We start from the raw sequence: 21,337 nt of genomic DNA, 5'->3' as shown, positions 1-21,337 counted from the left end.
ACAGCAAACCTTTTTAGAACTAAAATATCCACCTGATGAAGTTAAACAACAGATCAACAGAGCCAGACAGATACCTAGAGAGAACCTGCTGCAAGACAGACCCAAAAAAGAAAATAACAGAACACCACTAGTCATCACATACAGCTCCCAAGCTAAAACAGTACAACGCATCATCAGAGATCTACAGCCTCTCCTGGACAATGACCGCTCCCTTTCTCAAGCTCTGGGAGGAAGACCTTTCATTGCCTACAGACAGCCACCCAATCTTAAACAACTCCTCACCCACAATAATACAACCACCAGACTTAACATGGACACTGGTACCAGAGCCTGCAATAAACCCAGATGCCAACTTTGCTGCCACATACACCCAGACAACACCATTACTGGCCCCAACAACATCCAACATACCATCTCAGGACTATTTAATTGCTCATCCTCTAACATTGTGTATGCCATCAAATGCCAACAGTGCCCTTCAGCTCTCTATATTGGACAAACAGGCCAAACCCTACGCCAAAGGATAAATGGACATAAATCTGACATCAGGAACCAGAAGACAGAAAAACCAGTAGGAGAACACTTCAATCTCCCAGGACATTCTATACAAGATCTCAAAGTAGCTGTCTTACTACAAAAGAATTTCAGAAATAGACTGGAAAGAGAAGTTGCTGAATTGCAACTTATCACCAAGCTCAAAACCATGGAGGGACCTGGTTTGAACAGAGATATCGGGTTCTTATCTCATTATACATGATAAGCGATCTTCAGCCATCTCCACCCTTGCTTTTTCATGCAAAACCATTTGCAGTCGTTTGCGGTCATCAACAGCTATCAGTCAGTCAATCACCCATTTCCACCACCCTTCTGAGTGATCCCCCCTCCCCATCCCCACCCCTCCCCACCCCTTCTCTACATAAGTGCCTGGAAACTTCCATTTCACTGTATCTGAAGAAGTGTGCATGCACACGAAAGCTCATACCAAAATAAAAACTTAGTTGGTCTTTAAGGTGCTACTGAAGGAATTTATTATTATTATTATTTTACTTCGATCCAGACCAACACGGCTACCTACCTGTAATCTGATAAATGGATTACAGTGTTTAAGCCTAGGTCGTGACATGGATTTTAATTTCATTTTGGCAGTATGTGAAAGGTTTTCATTAAAAGACAATTGCCCCAATATAGCCCAATTCATATTCTGTTTTATTCTCGGGTCTGAATCTAGATGTGTGCTTCAGACCAGGGTCTCTTAATTCAGCTACTAGAAGCTGGAGCCCGAAGGCCAGAGATGCAGTAAATAGAAGGACAGCCTCCAACATTTGCACCAGGACTGCCCAATCTAGAGGCGCTGCATCGGCTTCTGTTATCAGCAGCCAGCATTGCACATTCCTGTTTCCTACCTCAGAGATTCCAGCCTCAGGACATAAGGTAGGTACTTCAAGCAGCTAAGTCCCTTTGCTCAAGCGAGCAAATGAGACTTTGCATCCCACTGAAGTTTAAGCTGAAAATGTTATTGGCATTCTCAGCAGTTGGCTGAGCTGACGTGATGGAATACAACACTGCAAATGCTCAGGGGACCAAGAACTCGGCAAAGAAAGCTTCAGCGTCCAGGTCATTTAATTTATTTATTTTTAAGAAAGGGATAGATATCTGTCTGCCTGGGCTTAAAACCTCATATAGGGTTTACTGGAAGGAAATCTATGTGGGATGGGGTTCATCGACGGGGATAAGGCCTCAGAGCATAAGAAGCCTAAGTGGTCAAGAGCCCAGAGCCACATAGCGGAAGGAAATTGGGGGGGGGGGTATATGTAAGAGCTTCGGGGGAGGGAAGCGTAGCTGAGAAAAGATGGCAGAGGAAATGGCTTGGTGGGAGCCAAGGGGTCATAGGGCTGCCAGGTGTAGGTCCTGGGTGGACTCTGGTGCCTTTAGGAATTCCATTAAAGGGGGGAATCTACCACTGTTGTTGCTTCCACATCCTTGCAGCGTTTGGCATGGGTGTAGGCAGGGGGCAGGGGGCACCTGCCCCCCCTAGAAGGTGCAGCAAGGTGGCCCCAGGCTCGCGCTCCCCGCGCAGGAGCCTTAAGCCGCAGCACTGCGCCTCTCAGCTGTTTTTTTGCTTCTAGGAGGGGCAGCTGCCCCCCTAGAAGCAAAAAAACAGCTGAGAGGCGCAGCACCCGGCAGCCGGAGGAGGAGAAGGTGGACAAGGTCGGGGCCTCTGCAGTGGCAGCTCCGCGTCCGTCTGTCTGTCCATCTGTCTTCCTCGCCTTGCTCCTGGCCAAGACGCACCCCTCCCTCCCTCGCCGCCTCCTTGTCCCTCCTTCCTCCCCTCCCTCTTTAACTCCTGCCTCCCCTCCCTCCTTCCTCCGCAGGCTCCTCCTCGTGCCCCGCTGCACGCGCGGGCAACTGCAGACGCCGCTCCTGCTGCTGAACTGCGTTCAGAGGAGGGGAAAAGAAAAAAGGAGAGTGCTGCGGGGCACCTTAAAAGACCACCACATTAGTGCCGCTCGGCGGAGCGGGCGCTAAGAAGCTTGCCCTCTTGTGCGCTGTTCCCTGGGAGCAAGTCCCATTGAACTCAGCAGCTCCTGCTGCTGCCGGCGGCAGCCATTGCGCTCTGGCTCCTCCCCCGCCCCGCGCGCTTCCTCCCTTCCCTCCCGTGCCTTGGCCCTGCCCCTTGGCCCCCCTAGTTTTGATCCTGGGTACGCCCCTGGCGTTTGGTTTGGTAACAGTAAGGAGGTAGCAATGACAAAGCCACAATAGACTGAGATACTGAATTTCAAAGTTTTCACATCACATTGGGAAATAATATTTGCAGTCTTTGAGGGACAAGAGCACATCACATCTGCTAAGTTTTTTTTTTTATGCAGAGGGATGTCTGGATCGCAGGAAACCCGGCTGACTTCTATTTTACTATGATATTGATTATAAATCGTTTTCTTGCCTGCTGAAGAGATTGTGTCTCTTCCCGCAGGAGCAGCTTGCAGCAAGAAATACAGGAACAAAGTGGATGATGCGCTGTGTCTTTAACACTTGCATGGCTGGTACAAATTAAATAGGGTAAGCCTTTTCTAGTATAGAAATACAATTATGCTGACATTATGTATATCAGCTATCTTATTACTTGTGTGTGCCCCCCCCGATTTACTTTTGGACCCTATACAGTACTTTAGCACAGCAGCTTGTAACATTCTGAAAGCCAAAGAGAATTTGCCAAGGGCGAACTAAAAAAGTTCATTCGATGAACCTGAACTGGTTTGTTTTGCAAAAGGATGAACTGGAACTAATTTCCTTTTTTCGATCTTGAACAAATTCCTTTTCAAAAATGAATTTCCCAAGCACTGCTGAGACTACATGCAACAAAGCACATGAAGAGGACTGGAATTAACCTCTCCCAGAAGAATGAGAAAGCTGCTTTGTTTCCCCCACCTAGTTTAAATACTTCACTCAGTGACCCAGTCCCCATTCTGTGGTCATGTTCATCCCAGTGTTGTTGTTGTTTTAAATTTAGGTTTCAAAAAGAAAATGCAGGCAGCAGGTGCTTAGGTGCTCATTAACACACAGTGCATACAATGTGGCATTACAAAATACATTTTCTGAACTCCTCCCCTCGCTCCCCGGTAGTGCACAGACAACTCTATCCGGCGTATTTTTGCAAGGTCTTGCTCAGAGATGTGTTTATTAAAAATACGTGCGCACACAAACAGGAAAGTGATATCCTGCTTTCATTTGAAGATGCTATTAAGGAAAACATTAACTGGACAGAACATATGTTTCATCACACCTTTTTTTTCCCTTGCAGAATTATACTTCTGGCATATACTGAAATACAACCCAAAGAAGGGATGACAAGGAAATAAAGCTAGTTATTGAAAGCCAAGAGCCTACATTTTGGTTTATCACTAACTGCAGAAGAACTGGGGAGGTATCTATTCCCTAGCAGCCAGATGTGGAGAAGAAATGGCGAATGGACAGCCTATTCCCGTGGATAGTTAGGACTCCTTGCATGTAGAGAATAGTGCCACATGAATTAAGCCCCTAGACCAGTAAAATTTCCAGGCTGATCTTTCCTCTGGGAAGCCTGCAAGGTGGACCTGGGAACAACAGCACTCACTCCACTTTTAATTCCCAGCAAAGGGTATACAGAGGCATATTGCCTCCAACCGTGGAGGTAGAACATCATAGCGAATAGCCTTCATATTTAATGTAACACAACCTTATTTCAGATAATACAAGGTATTTAATAGAATTAGTAGGAGGAACTATATATCATCAGGAGAAGACACTCTTCGCATGCAGCAGAACCCCCTGCCATTTCTCCAGTTAAAAAGGGGGATCAGGTAGCAGGTGATGTGAAACACCTCTGAGTGAAACCCCGAACATCTATTGCTGGTCAGAGTTGGCAACGCTAATCTAGATGGACATAGTCTAACCCAGGGGTCCCCAGACTTACCGAGCGGCGGGCCGGTGCCCGCCGCGCCGACCGCGCGGTGGGCCGGACTGCAGGGGAGTGCGCGCGCAGCGGGCCGGAGGGCGGGGGAGTGCGCGCCCGTGCGCATGCGCACACGCACACGGGCGGAAAAAAAATCGGCGAAAATCGCTTGTGCGCATGCGTATGGGCCTCCCCCGACCCGGAAGTGCACCAGAAATGACCTCTTCCGGGTCGGGAGAGGCCCGTACGCATGCGCACAAAGGATTTTCGGCGATTTTTTGCCGATTTTTCAGATCGCCGCTGCGCCGCGCGCCGTGAGAGCGGGCGGCGGCAGCGGGCGGCGGGGGTCGTCGCGGGCCGGATTGGAAGGCCGATTGGGCCGCATCCGGCCCGGGGGCCGTAGTTTGGGGACCCCTGGTCTAACCTGTGCAAAGGCAGTCTCTGACAGCAGGCAAGTTCTAATTGTACGGCCAAAACATTTTCTGCCAGAGAGTGAAAAATCAAATGTTTCCCAACAAAATTCAAAAATAAAGTGAGTGCACCAGCTATCAGAAACCTAGGAAACAACACCCTAGAGTTGTCTCCAGTTTGAACCCAAACAATCCAGTTGCAATAAACCACACATTAAGAACCAGACTGGAGACAGAATTTTCCATTAGACCTGCAGGCAAGAATATGAATACTGTACAAGGCTGCGGTGAAGATTCGGATACTTGGGTAAAATAATAATACCAGCACAACCCTTCTCGAAAACGGTATCCCAAGCTGTGGATATTATTGGTGATTGCCTTCCTCCTTCCCTCCCGAAGCCATTCCATCCTGCAAATTCAAGTTCTTTACAGCTTGTTTGCTGCTGATGACTCAAATTCCCTGTCAGCATCTTGGCAGGAGAGATTCGAATGAAACAATGCTCCTCATAAACTGAGCACTATGACTCACTGATTTCTCCCACTGATGATGCAGACAGTCTCTCTGTCTGCCCTTCCAAAAATACACAAGGAGACAAGGGGTTGCAGTTTGGAGGAAGCAAATCTGTGAAAGTGTTAAGGGGAGGAAAGGCATCAGAAGGAAACTTTATGCATTTTGTAGCCTAATGTAGACTCAAGCCAGGAGCAGTATAACTGAGAAACAACATCCCACATGTCTAAAGGGGTTTTGGGCTAAGAGAATAGGCTCCCCCCCGCCCCCACTTGGCAGACCAAGTGGGCACTTACAAAACCTAAATTCGCTGTCTGAATCCCAGCTTTTGGATTGGAAATGTGTGATCGAGTACCACAGCTCTCTTATCCAACACAGCATTATCTAATATTGTTTCAGTTCAGTAAAACTAATCCCATCTGTATTTACAAGAAAAATACTGGATTGAACAGTTCAGAGGAAATAATAGGATTTGTACAGTACCATTGCAGACATTATTAATGCATGCAACAACTTATCTGAAATAGAGAATTTATTGTAGCTTCAAACTATCTAAGATTCCTCTTACCCACATTTAGCCAAGTTTTATTCCCCAATGGTACTAACTTTTCTTCTTCTTTGCTACAAGCTAGTCAGATAATGGCTGCATTTTAGTAATAAGTGACTGTAATGATTGCATTTTTCAAATTTTGAAATGTATAAATATGCTCAGATTTTGCCTAAGAGCATTAAAAAGGTTAAACATCTTTTACTGCTCTTTTGTTGCAACTACCTTCTAAAGAGGTCCTAAAAAGGATAGACAACTTTTACTGTTCACATTCCTTGTTAATGAAATTCAAAGAGCATTCCAGAAAATATTAAAATGCCTTTATATGTTAAGCCTGGTTACTGTATCCTCAAGTCAGTAAACCACAACCTATTCTTCTGCACAAAATAAACTTACAGTGCGCATATAACATCTTACAATTTTTTTTGAGAAATGAAACTAAAATAACATGTACAGCAGTCGATTTAGTTTATGCATATTTTTCTACTTCCTCTACCCTGAACCTCCCCACCCCTCTTGGCTCCCAAATTATTAACGTTTCTTACTTACCTTTAAAGTTCAATCACTGCAGCACATTTTGAGCACCCAAAACCTTGCCATGTTTTGTTTTGTTTTAAGATACTGAACTGAGGCCAAAGATTATAAAGTGACACCTGAGCCATCCATCCCATTCTTGAGTCAAATTTTCTAATATTTTGACAGCCAGGTGGCAAGACTAAATTGCCACCACCATGGCTGAAAGTCAGAGGTACAGGTGCATTGCTCAAAATGTAAATATTCTATACGGGGAGCGCTGTGTGGTCCCTTGGTCTTCTGAGAGCTTCCTAAGCAAAGGAGCATTTGCACCACACTGATTTTATAGCCTGGATTACTGAAACATAAACAGAGACTAGTTCAACAGGGAAGCTTTCCATTCTCACCGTTTATTTCGTTACTTGAAGCTCTAACGGACACTTTATGTAATGAAAGCAAATCATTTCCATTTTTGGAATTTTATGGCTATTAGGATCTCTGTTGAAATGTTGTTTTCTTTCCTTTATTGCTTTATAAGGCTGGTGGGTTATCTTTGAAGAGTATTTATATATATTTTGCTGCTGCAGCTGCTAGAAACCCCATTTTTCATCTCTCACACTAGCTGTTTAAAAGGTTCAAATCAGCTTTGATTGGCAGCATCAGCAACAGTAGTTTTTGTTTTTGTTTTAAATGTAGTGTGCCTACATACGGGCTGCATTCAGCTAGCCTTTACTCAGAGTATACCCACTGAAATCAATAGTCATGACTAGTTTTGCTCTGAGTAAAGCCTAGCTTAACACAGCCCATTGTCTTGGAATAAAGTAGGATTATGTGCAGCTTTAGATACAAGTTGATTTACCCTGTTATTGTGTCTTCCAGGTGCTTACCAATCCCCCCTTTTTTCTTTTTCTTTTTTGCAATCTCAGAAGATAGGAAAGGAGTTCTGCTGAGCTCCCGAGGAGCCACTATGGAAAGACAGCAAGCTACCAAGTCAGAGTATGGCATTTGATACTGCCTATTCTGATTAGCAGCAACTCTCTAGAATCCTAAACAGAGATCTTTCACGTCACTTCCTTCCTCCTCCTTTAAAACAAATGAAAGCACAGCCAACCAAGTGTTGTCTGCTCTGACTGGTAGGACTCCCAAAGCCTCAAGTGAAGATCTTTGTTGGTCCTGCTACCCGAGCTCCATGTTGTTGTTGTTGATGATGATGATGTCAAAGAGAAAAACAACTACCAGACTTTTAAAAGACATCTGAAGGCAGCTCTGTTTAGGGAAGCTTTTAATGTTTTACAGACCATTGTATTTTAATATTTTGTTGGAAGCCGCCCAGAGTGGCTTGGGAAACCCAGCCAGATGGGCGGGGTAAAAATAAATAAAAAATGTTGTTGTTGCTGCTGCTGCCTGGAATTGAATTTGGGGGCCCCTGATGGAAAACACATATACCTTTGAGCTAAACCTGTTTGAATCACTCTAGCTCACAAGTTGTCAAAGTCCTCTCCCTGAAGAATTGCTGAAGTCCGGTTCTTAATATTCTTGGAAATATTATGAGTTTTAATATTTGGTGTCTTTGCTTGTTCCGTTTTAATCACTTATTTTCCACATGCACCAGTGCAGAACCCAATGTAACCCAGATACATCAGCAAAGGAAAGAACAAGGGCCAGAAGCTTTAATTAATTAACTGGTATGAATGATTGATTAAAGTCTTAATCTCAGATTAACACTTGCTCCCTGATTAAAAGGCCGGGCTGGCAGTGAGCGAGTACTCCAGAATTTAAGATCCTTGTAGCACAACCCTATGCATGCTTCCACAAAAATAAGGCGTACTGTGTTCAGTGGGACTGCTGCTGTAGAGCCCATTCCAAAACATATGGGAAAAAAAGGTTCAGGATCTATTTTGCTTCAAATTTATACCTACTTTATATTTCAGTGTAAAAATGACAATAGCTTTCTTTCTTGTAAGAGCCTGCTTTATATCATCGTCGTTACACAGTTAGGGGAATATGCACAGAGAGGCATGTATCTTTATTTCTGTTAAAAAAAAATAACCTACCTTGAAATAAAACTTTTTAAACACAGCCAACCATGTATGTTTTAAATAACATTACCTGTATCAAATGTATCAAATTTAGTACTAGAAGGGGATGGAATTCCACAACTAAGGCACCACCACTAAGCAGGCCGTACCAGTAGCATATACGTAACTAAGGGACAGAGAACCCATGGGACTCCAGATGTTTCCCATGGTTTGGGAACCTTTGCCCTAAACTGTTTAGGAAAAGTGCACTTGAAGACTCTTCGTCTCTTTACATGTCTGCCTTCTAAGGTCTTCAGTAAAGAGGAACGGGACCTTATGCCAGAGCAAAAACCCAACACAAGCGCACATGCATAGTTTCAATGCCAGCATCGTCAGACAGGACTGGGAAATACAGCTGTTGCCAGTGTAGACAATACTGAACTAGCTGGACCAATGATTCTGTTCAAGGCCTGTATGTTGTGGGACTCTTGACTTGTGCTGCCATCAATATCGACATGTTCTGGAAACTCTTCAATTCCAACATGGCTTTGCTTGAAAAAGAACGGGATCCCATTTTTGTTCCTGTTCTTCCTGAAGCTGTAATTTTGTGGTGGTCCGTTAAATCATTTTATGGTGTGCTGTTTTAATCATGTGGTTTTTTTAATGGCATTAACCACCTTGACGCTCCCATTGTTGGGAGACACAATATGGGATATAAATATTTCACTAAGTACATACTTTCATAAATGGGTGATGCACACACTCCCAGCAGCTGGGCCTGCTCTTGCATCACCCAGCCAGCTTGCTCTGATGTCTCCATTAAGCATGAGAGGCAGGGCCCTGATTCAGCAATAGGAAGGGACCCACGGCATGAGTAGTTTTGCAACCCATTTCTATGATTCAGAAGTGCACAAGTACCGTGTTTCTCATATTATAAGACATGTCTTATATTTATTTTTTCCTCAAAAACACACACTATGGCTTATTTTCAAGGGATGTCTTATTTTTTCCCTCCTCCTCCTGCCGCGGCCGGCATTGCTGCTGCGCCTATCACTATGTCTTATTTTCGGGGTATGGCTTATATTCCTTGAATGCTTAAAAATCCTGCTATGGCTTATTTTATGGGTATGTCTTAAAATATGAGAAACAGGGTACTGAGAGATCCTGAAAAAGGTGTGTGTGTGCATTATTTAATATATGATAAGTATTTATACTTTTTAAAGGTAAAAAGTAAAAAAGGTAAAAGTAAAGGACCCCTGGACAGGTAAGCGAGTCGAAGGAGACTATGGGGTTGTAGCTCTCATCTTGCTTTCAGGCTGAGGAACTAGCGTTTGTCCACAGACAGCTTTCCAGGTCATGTGGCCAGCACGAGTAAACTGCTTCTGGCACAACGGGACATTGTGACGGAAGCCAGAGCACATGGAAATGCCATTTACCTTCCTGCCGCAGCGGTACTGGCGTGCTTTCAAACTGCTAGGTTGGCAAGAGCTGGGACAGAGCAACGGGAGCTCCCCCCAACGCGGGGATTCAAACCGCCAACCTTCTGATCAGCAAGCCCAAGAGGTGCAGTAGTTTAGACCACAGCACTACCCGCGTATGTACACACACACAAAAAAAAATTATATAGTATTTATATAATAAAATAAAGAGACTGGAGTTGGGGGAAAGAACAGGTCTATGCATCAACATAGCTTCATATTAATCTGCTGAATTCAAAATCAGAGTGGGCCCAATTATTGTTGCTTAATAAAGCAATGGAAACCTGAAGTGATAATTAAGATACTGCAAACAAAGCAACAAGTGATCCACAGAACGGATTAGGCAAAAGCAAAAGCAATTTCCTTTTTAAGAAAATAAATGAAAATCAAACACAGTCTTGTAATTGCTTGCATGCAATCATCTCAACACTGTACTTAAAATAAGGTTTCACACACACACACACACACACACACACACACACACACACACACACACGACACACACATTTAACCCCTATGCAGTTCCATGTTTACATATACTGTATCTGACCATGTCTGAAAATCTCTACCACTGGTATCTGGCAGAATTTTCCTATTATTCAGTCACATCCAGTTGTTGTTTCTCAATAAGTTATGTTACAAAGTGGCAAGACTTATGTTTTCCTAACACAGTTTGTAGGTATATTTTGTTCCCTAAACTGCTTAGATATGTTATGTTCTTGTTCCAATTCCCAAGACAATCGCTGAAATTCCTGTTTTCAGAATGCTGCCAGGACAATAACAGGAAAACTCCTGTAACTTAATACTGATTTCCCTCTGTAGTAACGGCCATCTAACTTTCATGTCACACCCGATACTAAATGCTGTTTCTGTGGAATATTCAAATAAATTAGAATAACCAATTTGGTAGGCTCTGAAATGCCATTTCAACACACTTTACAAAATTTACAAACTCTGGGTAGGCAAGTAGCCAAAGTACAGTTTGCTTTGACATGGAAGACATGTGAAGGTAAGCATGAAGATCAGCGTTTCTCAACCGCTGTTCCGCGGCACACTAGTGTGCCGCGAGACGCTGGCTGGTGTGCCGCGACGTGCGGCGAAGAGAAGGGCGATTTGCATTGTCACGTGCCTGGCGGCCGCCAATAAACAACACTAACCCACCGGAAAGCAAGCCGGCCGGGTCACAATGCGGGGCGAGCGCAGCTCTCAACAGCCACCACCACGGGAGGGTGGTTTTAGACAAACTTAAAGAAGCTGGCTAGATGAGCTCAACCTGAAACTTGCTGAGCAAAGGATTGTGCTGGAAGAGAAATCAGCGGCTTGTGAAGCCTTATTACAGGAGATTGCAACCAACACAGCAATTGGCAAGTGTTTCTTACAGTCATAATTATATAGTCAATATAGGGCGGCACAGAGTTAAATTTTTTAACTTTTTTAATGGTGGTGTGCCTCGTGATTTTTTTCATGGAACAAGTGTGCCTTGGCCCAAAAAAGGTTGAGAAACACTGATGAAGATGATGCATAGATTTTAGCACCAGACAAAGTACAAACTGATGATAAGCACTGTTTCATCCTGCAAAGTAGGAAAAAACCCTGTGCTGTACACTAACATATACACAAAGTGCCTGCTCTGATGACCTCTGGTGCGGCGTTGCCAGTGGCACACAATTTCTATAACCAACATTGGCTACATAAACACAGAATGCTTGATCATGGTTTGTTTTCCTGGTTAGGTGTTCTGTTTGCATCGTTTTGTAACAGTTTAGAGTTACATGCACAATAATAATTAATAATAATAAATTTTTATTTATACCCCGCCCTCCCCAGTCAAAACCGGGCTCAGGGCGGCTAACACCGATAAAATTACAATAAAACATAAAAAGCAATTAATTAAAATGCAGATTAAAATACTATATTAAAATTTAAAATGCAGCCTCATTTTAAGTAGTCCATAAATCCTGCTCCCTGTCCACTTTCCTCCACTGCTGTGGTTGCGAAGATTTAGGAAGCCTTTGCTTACTTTACTGATTGACTGAATTCTCGTCCTACCCTTCCTCCCAAAGGAGTTCCCATTTTTAACGAACCGCTTGTCGTTCTGTCTGAACCAGGAACTGCAGTTAAGATTTAACCATGGTTTATCTGAAAAGGCTAGGATCGTCGTCCATCATTTGAAGTTGGCTTAGTTCAAACAAACCACAGTTTAAACTAAACACAACATATCCCAGTTTGAACATTGCAAACGACAGTTAGCTGAACATGAAAGCAAATGTTTCCAATCTCCTCTGTGCCGCCATGCTGAACGGGTGCGTGTGCATTAAACTACAGTTAAGTGTTGCATCTTAACACAGTTCGGCCACAGTTAACCATCAAAATGGACAGGAAACCACAGCTTGAAACAGATTTTCAAACTGGTTTGTGCTAACTACGTTTAAGCATCACATGTGCACTAAGCAAACCATACTTACAAATGCTGTACAGACCTTGCACCAACCAGGAGGAGTGCCTTTTCTGTTGTGGAGCACCCTCCCCTTTTATATAAGGAAGCTGCCTGTTGTACTTGGCTAATGGCAATTGCTTTTTTTAAAAAAAAAATTCTTGGGCCATTGATTATCATCTTTTTTGCCTCTGCTCTAGCTCTGTAATGCTGTTGTACAGTATTTCTTATTGTTTTTAATGTGTTTTATTATTTTTTGATGGAAGTCAGTATAGAAATGCTGTAAACATAAATGTATAAATAAATCTAGCTATTTTAACAGGATATTATCTACACTGTCTGGTATTTTTTTGCATATCTATACAGACATAAACAGGTTTACTGTTTTGGGCATACTAGTATAACAGAATCAAAGATGCAAGTTTGGCAACTTTTTTGTGAAAATGATCAGAAGAAGCTGAGTTAGTAAAAATGCTGGTTTGGTATTCATCATACACTGTGTTTCTTATCTTATGTAACAGGTATGTTTGTTTCATACAGAAATATAATCCTGGATTTACAGGACACTAATTTGCAAGCAAAGTTTTCAAAGAAACCATTACTGGCTCTGCAGGTAATGAAAACCCACCCAACCCTCTCCCCGACATGTTGTGTTTTATGTCACCTACCTGCTGAATTATTTTGTGAATATTTAAAAGAAAATAGACGTATTGAAGAATACTAAGCTGCAGGTGACCTACTTATCTTGCATTCTCTAATTCAGGGTGGAGGATTTAGGTATCGCCTTCCCAAATTACCTCCGTGGGAAAGAAATATTTATTTATTTATTTATTTATTTATTTATTTATTTATTTATTTATTTAAATAGTCTTTGTATTTAGGAATGCTGAAAGCCTTTACAGCAGGGTTCACCCAAACTTACCATGCTTCGGGCCGGTGCCTGCAGCGCCGATCGCGTGGCGGGCCAGAGGGCGGGGGAGCGTGCGCCCATACATATGCGCACACACCATTTCCAGTGCACTTCTGGGTCACAGGAGAACCGGAAATAGCTTGTGCACATGCGCACGGGCCTCCTGCAACCCGGAAGTGCGCCGGAAATGACACTTGCGCGTGCGCACAAGCTATTTCTGGTGCTCCTGTGACCCGGAAGTGGGTAGCCGTGCCATGCCGCGCCGTTAAGAGCGGGCCAGATAAATGAGTCCTTTGGGCCGTATCCGGCCCCTGGGCCATAGTTTGGGGGTGCCCTGCTTTACAGAATGCTGAAAGCCAGCGACACTGTCCCTACATAAGGCTTATTATTCTCAGTTATAATCCAAGTTGGCTTCTTTGTTAAAATAATTGTCATATGGCTTCCACGAAGGTTGTCAACTTGCAGGTAGTGAAATCACTGGTTGAGAAGGTAGAGTATTACCTGAAAAACCATCAAACTTAGAAGCCATAACTGATAGGGTTAATTAGGATTTAGTTAGCAAATACGCTCTATATTTCACAGTAAAAACTCGCCCCCTTTTCCTCCTTACGAAAGGAACGTGCATCTTTCTAGCAGAAATGACTCTGCAATACTTTTAACGCATCCGCTCTACAAAATAAACTCTGGCCCAGACGAGACCATCCCGGCTCACTGCAAGGGTGAAAGTTCACTTCAGCTGAGCTTCTCTCCCATGAAGCACTCCAGCAGAAAGGAAAACAAATTATCTTTCAATAAAATAACATAAAGAGAGCATGTGTAAGGTGATTTGTCAATGTCGCATATCTTAATCCCAATGCTCCCATTCTCATTATGGTTTCCATTGCTGGAAGAGCGACCTTGACACCCATTATGTGCTCTCATCTGCAGCTTAGCATGCTTGGCTGCCACCTGGGTCAATTATTCAAATGGCAAACCAATCAGAATCCAAGACACTTGCTCATGTACTGTTATTCTCCACATTACGTACACATAAATACTAATCTGATGCTTCCTGATAAGCCTTGTGTGCCTTTCCATAATGTTAAGTGCAGGCAGTGCGTTTATAGAATAGCCCTCTTTTTTTGCTCTTCAACCTCCTTCGCCCTCCCAGTGGAAGAAGAAATAGGATTGCCATATCTCCCTAGGAGTCTGTAAGCTCCTCTCACAGTAATGCAAGAAACGGTATTTATATGCTATGAGTTGTTGTCAACTTCTATCAAGTGGGGAGAGGAAGATCCTGCCAACAAGACAAAGCTAAAGGAAAATTGCAGGCAGAGAACTTCAGCAAGTAGAGCCCCCTTACTGATCGGATCAGAGTGCAAGCTTGGCCCAGGAGCAAACATGGAAAGCGCAAGTTTCCATCAATGTCCACTATTACGGCAGTATCAGAATTCTTTGATATTTATAAACATGGAGTCGAGAGCAGTCTGATCATCTGAACTCTGCATTGAATAATTGCTAGGCATTGTCTTTACGGAGCAATTTAGGAAAGGTTCAAGCTTTGACATCGTAATTTGAACATAAAGAGGAATCCGTAATAATGCCCTTTCATTTAGAGGCACTGCTTATATTCTGTTCTGTACGTGAACTATTTGTGTCTTCGAGTGAACAATGCAATGCCCAGGCATACAGCCAGCGATAAGACAAGTGCTTTAAACTGCTTGTGCCAAAGCAAACACCATTTGGTCTAAGGCTACAAAACATAGCTGCCCTCCATGATGCTGTTCTCTGGAAACTACAGCTACACTTGTCTCAGCTCCATATTCTTCCATTAACTTATCATCGATTTTTTTTTTAATTTGCTCCTTCAGCCGTGAAGGATTTTTCATCAAGTGCAGTCATAGCTCAACAGATGTGAAATGAAATTCTGAAATTTCTAGATGACAGAAGCTTTTGAAATAGAGACAAAAGCAACTCAATACCTTCATTTTCCAGCTCCTCTCCTTCGCCCTGGCCAGGTCACATTTTTTGGAGCTTGTGACAGATATGGGCAGCCTTATTGCTGCAGTTTGCATAAAGCCTGAAATTAATGAAGGATGTGCAACAGAAGTACCAAATGGATTGTGCTCAATATAGCTATAACCTAACAACTTATTCTATTCAGATGGAAGCCCTATTGAGTTCAATTCTTACTCCCATGTGAGTAGATGACTGCAGCCTAAACATGCAAGTTAATATTTAAATGTTTTCCTCTTCCTGGTTTTTTTATTCTAAAAAGCATTATGATCACAATAAATTAAGAAATGCAAGCTATCTTTCATTCACCAGTGTAATGTCATTATGTCAGGCATGACAATTTAATAGGAATGATGTGGTACTTAGTTTTCTTTGAAAATTATTACATTTGAAATGGTGGAAACATTAGTCACCCCTTAATCCCTGCAATGCTAAGCTAATTTGCTGAAAAACTAGCCCCTTTCTATTCGTTTACCATTATTTGGGACAAAAACTATTATTTTGTACAGAAGGAAGACCAACCTTCCCTTCCAGAAAATGTCTGAGAACCAATTGTCACTGAAGGTTTATCAATATCTATATCTATCTTGTTCAGGGGAGTACCCAATACTACAGAACGGCTGGAGTTCATTTGAGTGTGGCTCAGATCAGTACCTTGGATGAAAGTCTACTGGAAGCCCATGTGACAGAATATACAAAAGCTATCTGCACAGTCACACACAAGCACACACACAGAGAGAGAGACCTTGTTTGTCACACCTATTTTCAGCATGTGCTAAAATAAAGTTGTCTCTTTCTGTTATTGATTTATCAGCACAATCATATCTGAATCAAAATAATATCGGGGTGTACCACTACCTTTGATTATGGACCGAGGCCTAAAGTTTATCCGTGTTTCCATTATTATTTCCAGTAATAAAGTGGTTTATCTGCTTCAACAGCCCATTGTATTTTCCATGCGGAACTTCCCGTGTATTTTAGAAATTATTTTTAGTTCCACCCTATTAAAAATACTACTTTCTATTGACTGCCGTGTCTATTGATTGCCTTTCTAGAATCCAACTCATTTTATTATTAGTTCAGCCTGAAGCCCTCCCTTGCAAAAAATCTGAGTAGCAGCTTCTGACCTCCAATGTAGTAGCATCTGAATCACACTTACTAAAGCAGCAGGTTCTGCTGAAATTATATGCCTCTCACAAACCCAATGTATTCCTCAGTCCTTTACCTGACTGGTACTTTTTCTTAAGTTTCTTTGCCTCTGGGCTCCCTGTCCTATAGTTTCCCTATATCCCTATATCCCTATATCCCAGAAGCAGTTCTCAATACCTGCTTGGGGTTTTAATTCCAAACTACTGTAATGATTTTCTCTTTCCTTACAGAAGCTGGACTGCAAACTGCTTTCTTCCCTAAGCAACTGGATATTCCAAACCATCACATTAGGTGAACTAAATAGGGTGAGGGGCTTCCGCACTACAATCACAATAGGTGGTACAAGATTTTACAATCAAGGTTACTAATTGAAGTGGACTTTTAAAATGTGTTTATTAAAAGCTCAGCTGTAGCAGTCAGTTCATGCATCTGTAGCAATCATTCAATTAACGAGGTTTAATCCACACAATTATCAATTTATCTTGTGAGTATATGTTAACTATGCAAAGTGCCTCAGGAAAGAAAGTTCGGGGAGAAAAGTATCTATCCAATTAGCTGCTAAAGAAAATTAATGTGGTATCTATTTTAAAATATTCGTTTTGGTGATATCAGAATTATATTTAAAAAGCACACATATTTAACAAACTATGATTGAACTACCAAAACCCTAAACCTGAGCAAACTGAAGGATATGCTTGTGTGTGCTATACGAAGGACTTTATTTCTTACTGCTGTGTGTTTGCAGCACTTGCTCCAACATTTATTTATAATATTATAAAATTAATATCAGTATTGTTTTTCCTCAGTCCTTTCTTCTCATAATTGGAAACATTAACAGTGGATCATTATTTTTACCATTAATATTTCATGCAGAAGTATGAGCTTTAAAGTGTAGGAAGATCTAACTATTAGCTAAACAAACTACCATAAGAGATGAAGTTAAAAATAACATTGCAAACATCATTAAAGGAATGGTATATCCTCTAATAAAACTTCCTTCAAAAAAGATAATGAAGTAAAGTGATGTTTCATGCTGCGCGGGGACTGGGGAAATGCCAAACATCAATAAAGGGATCTTCTGGGACCCACTAAACCCTATGTTGATAGGAAATTAATGGTCCGTGCATAGACCTCTCAGCTGAAAAGCCCAAGACATCAAGGCAGAAACAGGCACAATCCTACTCAGAATGGTGGAAGTCCCTCTGAAATGAAAGATGATTCATGGCAGTGCTGTTATTGGCAATCAGTTTGCTAAGTAACCAATACTTTTCATTTTTGTGTGTGGCTATCACATTTTCCCAGCACCCAAACCAAAATATCTAGACATTTCACCAGCAAGGATGGAAAGTGACTGTACAAATGTACATACATTGTTGGTGACAAATGAAACAATTATCCCTCTCATCCAGTAGTTAAGTACAGCACTTGGTTATTTTATAATCTCATAAAACAGCTAGATCAAACCGCCAGCTCAATATTCCTCTGATGTTTCTTTGGGGGGGGGGTGTAAAGGAAATGGTGTCAAATTCTGCTAGGAGAAAATATGGACATATAGGAACATTTGCACAAATATAGCATTTGCTAATAAGAATATAAGCGTTGAGCATGTAAGGAATATAAGCAATTCCAGGAGGCCTGCATGTATCAGAGATGTGCAAAGATGATTTGAGGGGCAGTAACTAGCAGAAATAAGAACGAAATGTGGCAAGATTGTTGGTGGAGACCCAGTCAATCCTATGGCCCAACTGCAAAGTATGGGAACAGTGGCAACAACCCATGTTACCAAATGTGAGAAAAAGCCAAAAATATTGAAATGTTATTTAATGCATTAATCTGGAGCAGGAGAAAGCAATATTGAAAGTGCACAATTTGAAAACTTGGGGAACTTTCACAAGTTATGCATTGTTAGAAACCCAGGATAAAAGGATAGCAAAGAACACACAGGAAAAATACATAAGATGTTGGTCAACATTTAAGCGAAGTTTGTGGTTTGTATTAGCCCGCATTTCTATATTCTTAGACACAACTGTGTCCATTTTATGAACTGACATAAATAATATATTCATTTTTTAAAAAAAGTTGTAATTCTGCTTTGGATTAGATGACCCTCGTTGTTCCGTTCAGCTCTACAATTCTATGATTCTCATACTGAAATTACTTTTAATGACTTGATGCAAGATGATTAATTACACACAGTAGAGTCATGTTTAAAAAAACAACAACCCTACCCAAGGCATATAGCAAAATATCATTTCTTCAAATGTCCTAAAGAGGCTTCAAACCCCATTGACAATCAGAAAGGATAAAAGGAAATTGTATCTTAGGAGTGTTGCGCCAATGTTTAGATGCACTGGGGAAGGAATCGAAGGGCTGGGAAATCAGTGAACTAGAAAATATTAAGGTTTGAAGAAAGGGGTCATGGTATTCTACAGCAGCGTTTCTCAACCGCTGTTCCGCAGCACACTAGTGTGCCGCGAGACGCTGGCTGGTGTGCCGCGACGTGCGGCGACGAGAAGAGCGTTTTACATTGTCACATGCCTGGCGGCCGCCAATAACCAGCGCTGGCCCGCGGGAAAGCAATATTTCTCCTCCTCTTTCCCAAAGCTCAGTGCAAACGACTGGAGGGTGGTTTTAGAGTCTAGGGAGGCCCCCTAGGGAGGCACGCTCCAGATCCGCCGCCGGCCCCCCTTAAGCCGCATCGAGGTTGCTCCGCCTCCCCTGCCTCCTTCGCCCGTCCTTCGCCATGGCTGCGCGGCGGACGCTGGGCTTCGCGGTCCGGAATTACTCGCAAGCAGCAGCCAAGGTAACCTTTCGCCTTTGAGCCGCCCCGCAGCTCCCCTGGAAGTGTGCGCACCCTTGTAATCCGGGGGCAGGCAGAGCCTTGCCTGGACTGGAGAGGAGAATTGGGGGTCTGAAGGCTTCTCCCCTCCCATGGGGCGGCGGGAGGGAGATTAATTTCCTCCTTCCTATAGTCAATATAGGGCGGCACAGAGTTAATTTTTTTAACTTTTTTAATGGTGGTGTGCCTCGTGATTTTTTTATGGAACAAGTGTGCCGTGGCCCAAAAAAGGTTGAGAAACACTGTTCTACAGGATACTTTTTACCATGACTTGAAACAAACCGTAGAAGAGCTTGTAGTTAAAACACCTGCCTGGTGAAACCCTACAGGGATTATCAACAGAGGGCATGAATTACTCTTTGCTACTTTGAAAGGTACTTAAAAACATGGAGGATAGGAGAATATATTGCTTTAAATGAAAGGTTGTTTAAAATATTTTGCAGCATAAGGCTGGAAAAAGACGAAGCGGGGGTTGCAATGTCTTCAGTTATCATGGCTTTTCAGTAGTAAAATCACACTGACTTCCCTGTCCTTGGTCTGGTGTGAATGAAAGAAAAGGAAAAAAAAAACCTAGTTTAAGCCGAGATAGCTTTGGGAGTCTTAAGAGGCTAAGCACTTGGCAAGGTGGGCAGGGGGAGAATTCAGAAATGTCAGCTAAAAGGCTTTTGCTTTTATGTGGAGGAAGCTGTTTCATACTGCTTCACTCAGGTGCAATTGACAGGAAAAGGCTGCTGCGAGGCAGGCAGAGTATTTCTCTGATGGGAGACTAATGCAGAATATTCCAAGCAAAACCTTGGATATTGCGTGAAGTCTCATATGGGTGCAGGCAGTCTTTTTACCAATCCCGCCCCAAACCATTTACTGCCTTAAAGGTTAATACCAGAAATCTGAATTGGGCAAATTTCTTTTCATGTAAAAGTAGCCCGGATGCAAAGGAAAGAAACCAAGCTACAGATGCAGGAAAAAAAATAAGGTCTGAACTTCCCAGGCCCGTTCCATTCCAGACAGACTGCAGAAAGGGAACTGAATGCTAATTCACGAAACATAGCCAAGAGGAAGGCTAGGATAGAATATTGTTTTTGATGTGCTGGCTTTTAACGGGAAGGAAATTTTCAAAGTGGGAAAAGAATTTAAATACTTTCTTCCCCACTTAAAATGGTGCAGTCCTGGGAACTCAGGATCATGTGGTTTTCTGCATAAGCAGTGACAGGCCTATCAAGTTGAGGACACTAAAGCATTCATAAGAAGGCATGTCTCAAGTTCATGGAAAATGCCTTTGGTATGTGGGAAAGTCCCCTTCTTCTTTTCAGTATCAGTGGGCGTTATCTTAGTGGAAAGATGGAGTTGACAGAACATGGTGGGGGAGAGAGGGAATGAATTCTCCTAAGATGAAGTAGGAAAACAAGGAAAACAGTGTTGAACATCTGCACTGGAGAATATTGTACTAATTAAGGCATATAAGTACAGTGGTGCCTCGCTAGAGAATGCCCTGTGAGACGATTTTTTTGCTTAATGAATAGATTTTTTGAGCGGAGGAGGATGCCTCGCTAGACGAATTCGCTAGAAAAATTCGTCTAGCGAATCGCGGTTTCCCATAGGAATGCATTGAAATTCAATTAATGCGTTCCTATGGGCAAAAAATAAAACAAAAATTCAATGCATTCCTATGGGATGATTTTTTTGCAAAATGAATTGACTCACAGAACGAATTAAATTCGTCTTGCGAAGCACCACTGTACTATACAGTTGCAATTAAAGCAGGAGCCCCTTATCTTATAACATAGTACTGTACCTAAATGCCCCTGCACTGGAAGAAAAGCCTGTCACCTTGACTGGGTGACCAATTCTATATTCTGCAGAGGATTGCTTGCACAAATATTCCCTCCTGTTTAGAGAACCTGAATATTTGCAAGATAATAACAGGAAGCCCATACGCATGCTTCTGTTCTGGTTTTCTGACCCGTCAGCTCCTTCACTTCCCTGCACAACAGACCTGACTTGCATCTTAAAATGCTTTATCACATAATGAAATCAGTCCTACGACTGGCTCAGTTCTCTCCAAAGATGCTCTCTCTGAACTGATTTTAGATGTTGTTGTTTAGTCGTT

The 21,337-nt window shown here is 42.5% G+C and overlaps 1 protein-coding gene and 1 long non-coding RNA gene across 6 annotated transcripts in view; both read right to left on the bottom strand.

Moving 5' to 3' along the window:
* The window catches only part of DIP2C (disco interacting protein 2 homolog C), a 324,193-nt gene that overhangs the window by 139,074 nt on the left and 163,782 nt on the right, over positions 1-21,337 (bottom strand). The window lies entirely within an intron of this gene.
* On the bottom strand, positions 15,003-19,521 carry LOC132592867 (uncharacterized). Its single transcript, XR_009558422.1, has 2 exons — positions 19,246-19,521; positions 15,003-19,199 (listed from the first exon to the last, which is right to left on the bottom strand). It is a non-coding gene; the product is annotated as an uncharacterized LOC132592867 (long non-coding RNA).

This window comes from Zootoca vivipara, chromosome 12, assembly GCF_963506605.1.
Source record: "Zootoca vivipara chromosome 12, rZooViv1.1, whole genome shotgun sequence".
NCBI classification, from domain to species: Eukaryota; Metazoa; Chordata; class Lepidosauria; order Squamata; family Lacertidae; genus Zootoca; species Zootoca vivipara.
This window is presented reverse-complemented; position numbering and strand designations above follow the sequence as displayed.